Raw genomic sequence first — 12,927 nt, forward strand, 5'->3', positions numbered from 1 at the left:
GGAAGGAAGGAAGGAAGGAAGGAAGGAAGGAAGGAAGGAAGGAAGGAAGGAATCTGTTCCAACAAATTGGAAAAACAAGCTAACTTTGAGTTTCCTTTATGTAAATGTTTATGTTGAAATTTAATTTAGGTCAGGTCAATGAAAATAGTTTAAAAATCTAAAACATGTAAAGGTTTGTCAGTTCTAAAATCCGGCAAATATGAYTTAATATGAGGACATTTACATATAAAAATGTGGTTTTGTTGCCAGTAACAAATTATGTTTACACAGGCCCATTTCCACCTCTTTGAAAAGTTGATAATAATTTTAAAAAAAATTGTAAGTCATAATTAAGAAATACTATCTCAGAATCATGTCTTAGCATCACATTATTTTAAGATACTGTCAAAATTATGACTTATAAATATATAAAGCTAAGTGATCATTTTGAGATAGTATAATCTTGACTTAGAGATTTACTTTTTTAAAAATTAAGAAGGAAACTGGCTTCGTAATTTCATAGTTTAAACATTTGACTAAAGGAGTRGTGTTAGCTGTGCATGTAAATAAACACCTCTTGAAATGTCATACATAATGTTTCAGTTGTGTTTAATTAAGGGTTCAGGAGCCCGTTTGGCAAAAATACCCAGTTTTCAAACCATAGAAAACAACAAGAGTTGTTAATTAATTTTCTGCCTGTTACAACGTAACCAGGCTTTTATTAAAAACAAAAATAAAAGAAAGTAGGATTTATGTTTGATTTGGAAACTGAAATACTCTAGAAATTTCTGAGGAACTGTTACATGTGTGTATAAAATAAAAAAAAAATGCTATGGTAAAGGATGAACAATGTCCAAGAATGAAAAGAGAAAAAAAAGTTCGATGAACGAGCTGACTTTGCCATATTTATGGCAAATGGATTCACATTTTTTGTTGAAACCAGGATGTTATTCTTTTATTATCTCTACATGATACACAGAGGATTTTTACTGTCTGAAATTTATCTGTTAAATCTAACTGTTGAGTCTTTAGGTTTTCTAGTTGTGACAAAGTTTTAGAGCATTACCTAAAATCCCAACATTTGTAAAGTAGGTCTTTCATTTGAGGTAAAATTACAAAATCTCCTCTCAAAGACAAAATGAGTGAAATAAGTGGATACCTTCAGCTTCCAGGTGGGTTCAGAGTTTTGCTTTCTGTCGGTGTTGTGAGTGCTGCATTTGTATGTTTGTATCCTGTGGAAATGAGCAGTTTCTTTCCATCTCCTGTAAACATAAAAAAGAAAACAAGACTATTTATGTGTTGTTGTTTTTTTTATAAATGACACGAAGGACAGACATAAAGTGACAAAAGACTTGTAAATTCAGCAAACAAGAGAAAAAAATATTGACAAAATTGGACATAGGCCTAAAACGCCTCTGGTTATATAAGAGATGACAAATAAAAGTGTATGACAAACATTAGAGAAATGGTGCGTTATTAAAAAATTTCAGATTTAGGTAGACCTGTTTAATAATGATCAGATTTAATGTGTAAACCTGATTAAACTCCTGCAGAGGTCACTGTTTCTGAGCTTTTACCCCAACCTGGTCCATACACGTGCTGTATATAGGGACTGTACTGAAAGTCAGCTAAGGCATTTTCATTGATTTATATTGTTGAGCATCTTTCAAGTAAATTATGTTTCAAGGCAGCACTCCAAAAGTAACATCATTTAAAGAACATCAAAAACAGGGTTAACTGGGAAATACATCAGTGTCTAAAATAAGTTTACCATAAATGTACAGTACAAAGTAAATCACAGGAGTAAGTCACACAGTCTAACAGTCATATTTTACCAAAAGTTTGCTACTAGTTTGCACACTCTACTACAGCTATCTTTATGGGGACATTGCATTGACTTCCATCAACCTCTACAGCCTGACCTGACCTGACCTCTTACCCTAAACCTAACCTAATTCACACCTTGGTCCTAACCCCTGACGCACCAACTGCATTTCCCCTCATGTGGACTAGGCTTAGGTCCCCATAAGTGCCAGTTGGTCCCCACAAGTAGATCAGTATGCCAAAAATCCTCCAAACATAGTAGGGAATACCTGCCCGTGTGTGTGGGTGTATGGGAAAACAAAAAAATCCATAATAAAAATCTCTGATTTATGTAAGTTTATACTGTGTTCCAACAAGACAAGGTTTGGAGATAAAACTTATAAAGGTAATGTGTTCCTCGCTTGTTGTGATTTACAGGAGAAACTAAGATCCACTTTGGCAGCGATTCATCTGATCTTCATCTGGGATTATGAAATCAGTTATCTCCCAGTGCTTTTTGTGATGCTATCAAATCAAGTTCCGCTGAAGCTCTACAACTTCAGCTGGCTTTTATTTTTATTTTTACTCGAGCAGGTCACATGGTGAAAGAGAACTCAGGATTTGCTCTGAGGCAATGAACACAATCTGTATCCAGGACATCTTGTTCTTCCTTAAAATATAACCATTAATTATTTATTTAATCCCAGAGCAATCAACTTCATTGCTGTTTAGTTGTGACTTTATCTAAGCCTTAAACATGGTGTGTTTACATTTATTATACATGCTAACTCAGAAGTCAGTGTACTTGTGTTTTGTTGTCCTCCTTTCTTACATTTTAGCTGTTGTTTTCGGACCAGTCCACCCATGTGGGATTCTACTAATGACAGCCTGTTCTGGCCTCAACGGAGCCAACATGTCTTTCCCCAAAGATTCATATTTCTGTAATGCCAGTCAAAACCTCGACGGAAAAACAGATGACTTGTTTTGTATTTGTTTACAGATCCTCCAGAACAACTCAAACCTTTCAGTGACATGCTGCTCTGCAAATGGGAACGTGAACTGACAGGACAGCTGGTATTTCTGTCGCTTTGCAGAGAAATTGGAGTTTCACTTGAACGGGCATCATTATCTGGTGAGTTGCTTATGCCAATAAATTTCAAACAGTTGGATTAACATATGGTAATGTAAGAATAATAGTAAAAATGACCTAAAGTGATTTACTGTRACGTGTTGTATTGGCTACTGTCCATTTCCCAAAGATGCACATATTTAAACTGCTTCAGTAGATATGACATGTTTCAGTCTGGTTTTAAAGCCCTTCACAGCACAGAAATCTTATTTTACATTTTTAAGAGGGGAGTGGGTATTTTCCAAAATGGACTTTTTTAACCTTTACATCATGTTATGTCATTTCCTCATCAAAAACATACCCACAGTGTTGCTTTGACTCGTTTCTGTGTGTTTGAGRAATCCTTAAATGTCCTGTGGTAGCCACGTGGAGCTGCCTGAACACTTGCTGGTACAAAGCTCCACCTATTTACTCTTTCATGAAGCCCAGTCCCCAGCTGAGCTCCTGCCCCACAGAGCACCCCTCCCTCGAAGCATTGTTGTGAAGACCTGCTGAAGTGGCAGTGTCCGAAACGGTAGGAGGTTCTTAAGAGACAGAGGTCACTTTCAAGGTATTTAGATAAAGGCTCTGTCACACTAGACCAGGGGTTCTCAAATTTTTTGGGTCTGGGGACCCCTTACAAGGATAAAAAAAATTCCAGGGACCCCTCATAAACCCCATGCTGTTTTAAAAGATACATTATTGTCAATTCAACCCTTAAATGCCATGGAAATATATTTTTATTTAGTTTATTATATTTGTTTTATCAGTTCATTGTTCTCCATGCATTTTTAAAAATAAAAACCAATTTAGTGAAATTTCTTTGAGGACCCCCAAGATACCTCTCACGGACCCCTGGGGGTCCTGGGACCCCAGTTTGAGAACCTCTGCACTAGACAACTTATGCCAACTAATGAACATTTTAAAAACGTCTACATTGAAGATGGAATCAAAAAAAATCAACAGGAAGCTTCTTTTGGTGTGTACATAATGTACCGATAATGTAAATATATAACTTTTATTAGCAATTTAGACATAAAAAATATTTCATAAGTTGGCATAAGTTGTCTAGTGTGATAGGACCTTTAACTGATACAAACTCAGATTTTTTTTGTGATATAAATAGAGTTTGCATAACTACTGAAGGTAACAATTAATTGATTGTGGCTTAGAATTGAAGGACTGTATGTGCCTGAAACATGCGTAATACCTCCCTCCCCTTTAAATGTGCTATATCTACTTGATTTTATATATTGTAGAAATGCAGAAGCAGATAAAGAGCTAATGTGATTTCAATTTTCTAAACTAAAAGTTTAAATTCAAAGGATTTTCGTAAAATATTTATTCTGCAGATTTTAGATTTGAGTACATCCAGGTTCAAAAACAAGAGATATTTGGTGAGGCGTTGAATGTGTCCTTTAACACATTAGAAAATTCTTCAGTTGTAGCCATGAGAACCTGCTTTAAAACACTTTCACTTCTGTCAAAAACATGTAATCACAACTGGGACATTTAAAAATGTTATTTTGAAACAAGCTGTGAACATTCCCAGAGAACATGTTGAGGTGACTCTCAGCTGCTACAGAACCAAAGGAGTTGTGGATGTACGTCCAACGATTACTTTCTGTTTCCTTAAAATTCCTCCAGTGGTTCAGAGGATATTGTGCTAACAGACAAACTGCGTTGACTCCAACAAATACGGCCAATGTTTTAAGCAAAGGGGTTGCACAATATGTTCTGTACGTGTCATATGAGATTATTCACAGCTATTATCACAACAGAGTTTTTGCTCATTATCTCTAAAAATTAACTSAGTTAAAGCCATTTTTGTGTTTCCYAACGTTAGTTGGCTGTGGYGGCCWTCTTGAGTGGGATTAACTTCAAAAGTGAATCAGTCATTGATGCACTACTTTATACTGGATTTCATTAAAATTCAGTACAAACTAGCAGTTATTTTGGTTAATGTATTTACATATTTTTACCTCTGTGACAGATTTTGAAAAAAGACAAAGACAGCCAAAATATTTTATGCAAATCCAAGTCAAAAGCTAATAGCTGTTCAACAACATGGTAGCTAATTAAAATTCCTTCAAAACATGCTAAGCCTTCCATTTTGATCAGTGCTGCAGCTGTTGCGATGTTCTTTTAGCCCTTGTTGTACGGTAACAACAAACATGCAGGTGGTCTGTGTAGCACAATGACTAACTCTTCTGTGTGTATGGTGTGGTTTCATTATACTGTGAGCGTAATGAGTTTGCATAAACTTTAATTAGACCAAGGCAGGTGTCATTTCCTGAGGCGGCGGTGCAAACACAGACTAATTTGGTCACAATGGGCAGACAAGCGATCAACAGGGCAGACTGGAAAAAGTCCAAAATATCCACTTTAAAAAGCCAGGTGGCAACAAAGTCCCACAGTCATTAAATAAAACACCTCTCTAAAGAGCGGGGACTTTGACAATAACCTTCCACGTGTTCTGAGGACAAATTTTGTYACTAATGTTTAAAAAGTTTCTGACAAATGCCTGGTAAATATTCACGGCCTGGCATTCCTGAAAAATAACTTTTATTGTCCACCAAATGTCATGCCAGCATTTTAAACTAAAATCAGCTTTTTTTTAGTGGAATGACAGAGCTACGGCTGCTTTGATCAAATCCAAGGTTAACTAGCTGTGGCGGCCATTTTAATACAGGTTGACTCTAAAAGTTGATCGGTTGTAAAAGGCACATTCAATGATTACATTCTAAATGTTTTTATTAAAATCAATCCTGTGGTTTATGAGATATTTTTCCAACAGATGGGCATACAGACAGAAAATTTAATCATCCTGATTCTGTTGCTTATTTAAGTGTTTGATGATGTTTAAAATGAGATCTGCAAATGAAAGGAAACCTTTTAAAGACATGTTATTAACTAGAGAAAATGCATTTTCAAAGAAAATTCAGTTTGAATGTGAAAGCTGAATGACTGAGCTGAAATTTATTGAAGAAGCTACAATTTAGTTATTAAAACTACACAAAGCATGTGACAAGCTAGAAGCTAAACGTAGCAAAAGGCATACTAAAAGTAGCAAAAGTCTAGCTTAAAGATAAAAGTATTCAAAAAAATAAGTAGCTAAAAGGCTAGCTATTAGTACTAAAAAGCTGGCTAAAAAGTAAAAGTAGCAATAGCTTAACTAAAAGCTTGATGCATCAAAAGACTGGCTAAAATCAAATATTAGCCAAAGCCTAGCAAGTAGCTTAAATTATCTAAAAGTTTACATAGCTAAAAGTAGCAAAAGGCTAGCTTAAGTATTAAAAGTCTGGCTAACAGCTAAAAACAGCAATAGGCTAATTAATTGTAGTATCAAAAGGCTGGCTAAAAGCTTAAAGTAGCAAAAGGCTAGATAGACTAAAATATCAAAAGACTGCTTAAAACCTACAAACCATGGAATGGTAAAGATAATAAAAGACTAATTAAAAGCTAAAAGTAACAAAATGATGAATAAAAAAAACAAAAGGAGCATATGAAAACAAAAATAGTGCAAATATGAGAGATCACTGTTTCTGAAGGTACTGGGAAAAAAACTGGAAATCTTAGTGTATTTCTACAAATACAAAAATCTGTAAATAAGATTCAATATTTTGAAAAGCACAAAACCTACCAAAGCCAAAAGTCACAGCACACATCTCCTAAATGAGTGTTTTGCTGTACTGTATGAAGGGCTATAGGCACAAAGTGTGCAGAGCGTTCATAAAAATAAAACTCAGTAAAACAAGTGTGAATAGTGAAGTATTCAGTTAGTTGACAGCCCACTGTGTATCCAATGGCTTTAAACCCTACATGACATGTCAGAAAGAACTCACATAGGAATAGAAAGCCATAAGACACACGTATGGTTTCACATAGAAGATCGTCATAAAAAAAACTCAGATGCACTTAGAAGATTCCTGCATTAATGCTGAGATCTTAAAGCAAAAAAGGGAAAAACTGAGGAAGTTTGCAGCAGCGTTCAGGATTTAGAACCACATCCACATGAATAATTAACCAAAGAAGCTAAAAGTATTCATCTGAGGCCCATGGGAGTGAAATGAAACTAACTTGTGAGTCTTCAGACATTAAAGAGGGTGTTTTCCACTGAACAGACTCATAAATTGACACCTTTCCCGTGTCTGAGTTTTGCAGCAATCTCCTCAAAGCTGTTTGATTCCCGAGGCGGGTTCATGGAATAAATCTTTGATTAAAAATGCAGTTTCAAATCATTGTCTGTGGGGAAAAGGTGCATCGCTAATCAGAAAGATTTAGTCGGAAAACAGATTACGTAAACTCTTTTTGTATTCTGCAGCAACACCCTCTGCTTGACTTGTTCAAGCATAGAGATCTTCGTGCAGAATTTCAATCCAACAACAAGCACAGAAAGCCTTTTAGCAATGTAAAAAAAATAAGCTTTCTCAGGGAAAAAAAGGAACAGCCTAGCATCCGCTGCCTTTCATGGTGCAGTTTTAAACTATCATCCTAATTTGAGAGGCTTTTGGTGAAACCTTGAAAATAACATGAGATCTTCGTGGATATTTGGAGTATGTTGAGAATGACTCTCAGCTACTACTCCTTCAGATTTCAGTTCAGTGTCGGCAGAATACACTGTGTTATATCAATTTTTGAGTTGACTAAAGTTCTTAAACATCTTGGATTGGGTTAATTTGGAAGTTGATCAGTTGCAGATGTACAGGGTGAGTCAAAAGACACGGGACACCCTTTAATGTTTTAGGCCAGTGATTCCCAACCAGGGGTACGTGTACCCTTTGGGGTACGCGAGCATATTACTGGGGGTACGTGGAAAAATTTCCCAGGTGTGTAAAAAAAATAAAAAAATAAAAGTAGGACTGAGATATGAAGGGCCCTATGATTTCCGCAATGCAAAAAAATTCAAACAGAATCACAAAATGGAATCCAGTATAAAACATGGAATGTCAGGGAATTTGCTCATTTTGGGGTATTTTGGACGCTGTTGCTTCCTGCAYCTGCCATTACCTGGTTTATTTATTTAATAACTTATTCACTTTCAAGGCAATATGTTTATCTTTATGTTTAATTTGAATTGAAAGTTTATAAAAAGTTGGGAACCACTGTTCTAGGCTATGTCCAGAAAATGACTGCCATTTTGAAAGCCTCCATTTTGGACCAAGGGAAAGTTTTTTTTTTTTTCCAAAGATAGGCCTCCTTACCCATTACTTGCTGGAGTATTAAGATATGTTCTTTTCCCCTTTTGTTTCTGAAATAAAAAGGGTGTCCTATGACTTTTGACTCACCCTGTATACCCATTGGTTGCTTTTTAAATGTCATAAAATCCAGGTAAAATACACAGGTAAAAACATTTATATTATATTTTTCTATGCAGCTTTTAGCAAAAGCCTTCCTGTCAGCAAATTAAGCGTGGTGTTCATGTTCTGCCTGATAAAAAAACAGCTTTAACTCAGATTCTGCAGTTTAGCAATATCTCAGATTTCAAAAGTGTTCGCCGGCTTCAGCCCCTCTGTAAGTAGAGCCTCAGTAGTCCGTATGTTCAGGCCGTATACTCCTCAGCCAGATGTCTGTTCAGAGAACAGTAGCCTTTCTAAAAACATGAAGACATCTCGTGGACTGAGAGGAAGCAGGCGAGTACGGAGGACAGAGGAGGCATTTGTTGACATTGTATCAAATGCAACGCTGAGGTATTTGAGTCTCAGCGGGGCCAGGTATTTGTCAGTCAGTGTTTCTTGTGCTTTCTCTGACTCCAACTCAAACAACAAAAGCTCCATTGAGAGCCTCATTTTTTTCCCTCTCTGACTGAGCACACAAAGCTTCCTGTACAAGGCTGCAACTGTCCGGTACTAAGAGAGAGACACTCACATATAGGCATCTAATTTTTATACACCTGTTCAAAGTAATCTTATCACCTTCTACCTTCCATGCCAGATGTTTAAACTAAGMGTTTGAATTCATTCGGTTGAGAAATGACAGAGTTTTGCCATTTTGGTCAAACCTTAAAAATAACATTATCCTCCTCCTGACTTTTCTTTTTCCATGAGAAGTCATACTCTGAGTATTGTGATGTAAATGACTCTCAGGTACCATCACACCCAAATTTTGGGGTCAAAWATCTGTCAAACTAGCTGAGTTATAGTTATTTTTGATGTTTGCTTGAAGTCAGTAGGTTGTGGCAGCCATCTTGAACCAAGTGGACTCCATCGGAGAAGTTTTGAGCGTTTCAAAAAATGTCATTGGTTCGTTTGGTTAATGGTTCTTGAGATATTTTTGCTAACAAACACAGACAGGCAAAAACATTATCATTCAATTTGGCTTTTTGGCGATGGGTGAAAATKATTAAACATTAAACAGTCAACTAGTTTTTTTTAGTTTTCTTGTATTAGTGGTAACTTGCTTTTATATTTTAACGCAGTGGTTCCCATACTTTTAATTTTCCAACACACAAATAACATCAGGGGATGCAAAGATACAAATGTTGAGGATAAGACTACTAAACAGGGATATGATGATGGCGTAGCCTCAATACTGTTTGTGATTATTGCATTTATTCTTAACAAYGATAGGGGAAAATACATACATTTAAGTTGATTTCTAGAGGTTGTCTGGGGACCCTCACTTGCTGCTTTATGATCCAAAGTGGGACCAAACCCTTGTCTTATTTTCCTTCCAAACGCTGGGTTTTCTCCTGACCTGTGTCTGAGTCGGATTCTCATTTATTGAGGGAAAGTATTTACTCAATCAGCCCGGGGATCAGAGGAGATCACTGCCTCTCAGCTTCAGGGAGCCTGTGCTCCTCCACGTCTCTGTATAAATTAGTAAAGCCCCCATGTCAGACTCCGTCCAGACGAGAAGGGGAATCTCAGCCACAGGCAGGATTACCATTAATACTTAAACACCGCACACGGCTCCTWCTCAGCTGGGAGCCAATTCGAAAAATCAGCAACAACCAGATGTTTAATWTAATTTTTAAAATATCCGATTGCTCTCTTGTCACAGGTAAAGGTAAAAGGCAGTATTTGATTAATCTCTAAAATATCTAAAATGTGCRTGTAAAAATCTGATTTCTAAATGTGATTTCTTAAATTTACTCCTATAAGCATATTCAGCTGCCAGACTGACCAACTAAACTACACTAAAATGCTGTGTACAATATGTGAAAGGCACAGGAGCATCACCAAAGCCGCCTCACTGTCAGTCTCGATTAAATCAAAACACCTTTTCTTTTTAAGTCTGACGCTCTCCACCTTTGCAGCTAACCGTGGATGCATTCCAATGCTGTAAATCAGACTCTTACCTCCTTCTGCTTGTGCTGCGTCCATCACCGGGCTGAGTGTGGCATCCCCTCAGCCTGTACTGTACGCAGAGACAATGGGTAGTACGGCGGRAGGAGGAGGAGGAGGAGGAGTTACTATGTGAGCAGGAAAGAGAGGCAGTAAAAGCAGAATGAAAACTGGATGAGAGAGGGAGAAGGGGGCTGGAGAGGGAGATCTCCCACTAACGGTCCTTCAAAACGCAAATCTGAAGAAACGTTACATGAATTGCAATTCTAGCCCCCCTCCTTCTCTCTTTTTTTAAACTCCCTCCTCAGAGGGAATGTAGGAGAAAACGACAACCAGAAAATCCCCCCTCACATGGGAAATGTAAGGGGGGAGAAAAAAAAACCAACAAAAGATTGTGAAAGAATGGGTCCTGGTTTTAAACAAGTCTTTCTTTTGGAGGTTTGTCTTTGAATGAGTTCTTAAGATTCCAAGTTGGCAGAGTGCCCATGGGTCCTGGATGGAAACGGATAAAAGAGGGGCTGAGTTAGGGTGGGAGAGGGGGGCTTGTATTGTGTTTGTTCTCTTCCTTTCAGACTGGGCAATCAAGTTGATCTTTGCAGCCAGTCGCTGAACATTTCACTTATTTCATCCTTCACTTTTCAACAGAAACACGCTTTTTCTTTTCTATCAGGATGCACTCTTATCTTGCGCTTGCCGTTTTGATGGATTAGAATATTTTAAGGCAGGTGTAAAAAATCTTTTGGCCTTTTGAGATTCTTGGTCTTTTGTTCGGGCCTTTTTGTCCTCTGTACAGTCCGTCACTTGTGGAGGGGAGCTGCTGTTTCTCCTGGTGAGTCTGGGCCGAAGACAGCAGGTGCTGTTGCCCCTATCTGAGCCAAGTTCACTCACAGCTCCCTCTCTCTCTCTCTCTACCCACCGCCATTCGTTTTCCCGCTAATACATCCTCCTGTGAAGCAGGGGGAGGGGGGTTAATAAGAAGAATGAGCTAGTTTAATAGACGGAACAAGAAACCGTCACCTACAGACAAGCCGCAGGTAGCGTCAGGTTTTAACGAGCGGCGATGGCTCTGTGGTTTTGTTTCAGATGGACGATGAGCCGTGGGACCGAGGCAATCGTGGAAACGATGTAAAGTATTAATGTCAGTCTTTGCCACGGTAAAAGAAGCCCCCTGTTTTTCCCCCCTTTCACAATCAATCCCTCACCCACTCCTCTACCTCCTCCTTCCCCACAAACCCTTCCCATAGCCTCGCTGTCTTCCTCCTGCTTTCCCGCAAATAGACACACAGTCTCGGTTCATTACTATTCACCAGGTTACACCGAGGCACGCATCGTTGCGCTGCTCTCTACAACTGTGTCGGGAGGAGGGGGTAGAAAGAAGGAGAAGAAGGGGAATGCAAAAACACTGCATGGTGGAAAAGGAATAAATCACCAGTGTGGTTTCTGTTTTCAGTTGCATGTGTGTACAAACATATTTTAGCATACTGTTACATGCAGGACCTGATAGAAGAATTTTCAAGTGACAAAACTCACTCAGTGACTAACAGAATTCAGAAATTAGTGCTTGGTAGATGATTTCTTTGTTGTAACAATGCTTCTTTGGCAATAAATTGTATGTTGTTGGAAAGCCTGTTAATTTTCCTTTTAAATGGTGCCACATTTGTGTTGTTGTTTTTTTCTTTTGTCTCTTTTCCAGAGGAAAATACACCTGGACCAGTCATTCTGTGTTTTCTCTCTGTGTCTCTTTCCTGTCCCCCATAAACCCAGTCGGTCGAGATGGATGGCTGCACATCCTCAGCCTGGTTCTGCTGGAGGATTCTTCCTGTTAAGAAGGAGTTTTTCCTTTCCACTGTCACCAATGTGCTGCCCTGGGTGACAGACTGTGGTGAAGTGATTCAATGCAATCTGCTGGCTTCTTCAGATTGATTGTTGTTGTTGTTTTTAAGGGGGAGTGCAGTGCTGAAGATGACATTTGTTGTGACTTGGTGCTATATAAATAAACTGAACTGAATGAACAAGCAAGCGTTTGTGGGTTGAGCAGTAGATCTGAGTATGTGGGTTGTGCACATGAAAAATTTGCCTAATCTCTGCCAAACAGCTTATTTTTCCTGTTGCTTTTGACACTTCTTTTTGAGCTTCTGGTAACCCCAGGTGCTGCCAGTCAGGTGCCCAGCATAAGATATTTTTTGCCAAGAAACAGTGTTACAACAAAGAAATAATCTATCAAATACAAATTTTCTTACATTTATGCTAAGTATAACCCATTTTTTTATCATTTCAAAAATCTTTTCATTTTGTTTGCATTGTTTAAGTTCTGATCCATTTTCCTGTCGTTGCAAAACATGTCTTTCCTAATTAATTTACAGTAAAACAGCGATCATGTACACACTTGTGTGTGTCTGTCTGTTAGATGAATTATCTCTTAAACCAGTGGATGCATTTTAGTAAATCTCTTAAAGTAACTGTTGGATGTACAGTACTTCAGGACTTTTTTGAGCAACACCGCCCAAGATGGTAGCCACAGCTAATCAACACTGGCAAATACAAAAATTAACTTAGTCATTTCAAAATTATTAAGTGATGTGCACTCCTTTAAGGGTTGCTTTGTTTTTTATTTGACTTATATTTTTTTACTAAGCTCTCTATACTCAAAGTTTTCTGTCATATTATATTATATATCACATTTAAACCCTGTAATTAAGTCATTTCAGTTTTATATCTGCAACAAATTACACTGACAGCCTGAGATATTGT

General features: G+C 37.8%; 1 protein-coding gene across 1 annotated transcript in view; it reads left to right on the forward strand.

The window, feature by feature from the left end:
- Positions 1-2,081: 2,081 nt before the first annotated feature.
- The window catches only part of mfsd4ab (major facilitator superfamily domain containing 4Ab), a 26,668-nt gene continuing 15,822 nt past the window's right edge, over positions 2,082-12,927 (forward strand). The window contains exon 1 of the mRNA XM_014010913.1: positions 2,082-2,914. The gene's annotated coding sequence lies outside the window, so the exon portion shown is untranslated. The remainder of the gene's footprint in view (positions 2,915-12,927) is intronic.

This window comes from Austrofundulus limnaeus, unplaced genomic scaffold (genome assembly GCF_001266775.1).
Source record: "Austrofundulus limnaeus strain Quisiro unplaced genomic scaffold, Austrofundulus_limnaeus-1.0 Scaffold75, whole genome shotgun sequence".
NCBI classification, from domain to species: Eukaryota; Metazoa; Chordata; class Actinopteri; order Cyprinodontiformes; family Rivulidae; genus Austrofundulus; species Austrofundulus limnaeus.